The 1734-nt window shown below is 47.1% G+C and overlaps 1 non-coding gene across 1 annotated transcript; it reads left to right on the top strand.

Moving 5' to 3' along the window:
- Positions 1-957: 957 nt before the first annotated feature.
- TRNAH-GUG (transfer RNA histidin (anticodon GUG)) lies at positions 958-1029 on the top strand. The gene has a single exon. It is a non-coding gene; the product is annotated as a tRNA-His (tRNA).
- Positions 1030-1734: the final 705 nt, after the last annotated feature.

Here is a 1734-nt window from a genome sequence, read left to right as displayed (position 1 = left end):
CCAGCTGGAAATCTGGATTTACACAAAGGGATGAAGGAAAAATATAAGATTTTAAATTTAAATCTCTTAGAAATATGGGACAGATTTTTTAAAATAACGGAAGATTTTAGGGTTTATAATGTGCACGGAAAAGAAGAAACGTGAAGAGATACAGCTGCTAATTGCACTCTCTCAGGATATTCTGGACTCCCAGTGACCCTGACCCGGCAAACTCTTGGTTAGGTCCAGAAATGAGGGACAGAAGGGTAGTGAAGGAGGCATTTTTTGGAAAGGAAGAGCAGAGCAGAAAGAACCACAAAGCCTTGGAGTACTTAGTTAAAAGGTACAAGGAGAAAGGTATCCTTGGGTAGGCTTAGAACCACCAACTTTCCGGTTAACAGGCAAAGGGGCTAAACGATCGCGCCACAAAGCTCAATACAAATGGCCTTCTTCTCATCCCCTCGGGTGCCCAATGCCCCAGCAGCGCCTTGCTCCCCTCCCCTCGCAGAAACAGCGCCCCTGAGACGCCCCCCGGCCTGAGCCGGGCGGATGGGTGGGGGTCGAGGGAAGCTGAACACTCGCAGGGCTCCAGTATTTCTTCGGTTCTTTGCTCCGCCTTCACCCGGCCGTCCGAGCCGCCGGCGCTTCGCTCGGTGAGGCGAGAGCTGGAGCCAGCGGGTGGGGAGGGTCGGTCCAAGGGACAAACGCGGAGAGCCGAGAAAGAAGCCTGCGAGGTGGGGACGAGGACAGTCAGACTTCCTAGATGGCATGTGCCGGATCTGGGGAGATGAGAATTGGTTTTTGCTTTTGTTTTGTTTTCTCATCATGTATCAGGATTAAGAGGAAGAGAGCGGAAGCCAGTGAAAGAATAGGAACACCTGAGTAAAGTTTCCAAGAATAAAGTAGTGCATTAATTGGAATCATTTTATGTCAAATGACATAGATTAACGACAATTGTCATCGCTTGGGTTGTGGTGCGCCGTGATCGTATAGTGGTTAGTACTCTGCGTTGTGGCCGCAGCAACCTCGGTTCGAATCCGAGTCACGGCATTAGGTTACACCTGGCATCTCCTTTTTTCTTTTCTTAAACCCGGTAATGGTCTACACTGGGTTCTCCGAAATGTGACCGCCAGTTCTATCCAAAAATGAAATTATTAACGTGTGTAATCACAGAAGAAAATGCACAAATCATTAATGAACAGCTGCTGCTAAGTCACTTCAGTCGTTTCCAACTCTGTGCGACCCCATAGACGGAAGCCCACCAGGCTCCCCCGTCCCTGGGATTCTCCAGGCAAGAACACTGGAGTGGGTTGCCATTTCCTTCTCCAATGTGTGAAAGTGAAAAGTGAAAGTGAAGTTGCTCAGTCGTGTCCGACTGAGTGACCCCATGGACTGCAGCCCACCAGGCTCCTCCATCCATGGGATTTTCTAGGCAAGAGTACTGGAGTGGCTTGCCATTGTCTTCTCCGAATGAACAGCTAGTTGATGTAAAATCATCACCAGGATCAAAATGCAGAAAAATTTTCATCAACATAGTATGGAAGATACACTTTGATATATGATGAAGCCCTTTGATACACTTTCCAAGTAAAGCCTATCTATCCCCTGCTATTATATCTAATATCTAAGCTATTCTGATGGCCACCCCACAGATTAAGCTTGTCCTTTCTTCAAACTCACCTAAATGAATATACACATTTTACTATCTAGGGATTATCAAGCAGAAATTCTGAAGTCAAGTTTCCCACTAGTAAG

Source organism: Moschus berezovskii, chromosome 4 (genome assembly GCF_049115385.1).
Source record: "Moschus berezovskii isolate FMDL1 chromosome 4, NW_MosBer_1.0, whole genome shotgun sequence".
In the NCBI taxonomy this organism is placed as follows: Eukaryota; Metazoa; Chordata; class Mammalia; order Artiodactyla; family Moschidae; genus Moschus; species Moschus berezovskii.
This window is presented reverse-complemented; position numbering and strand designations above follow the sequence as displayed.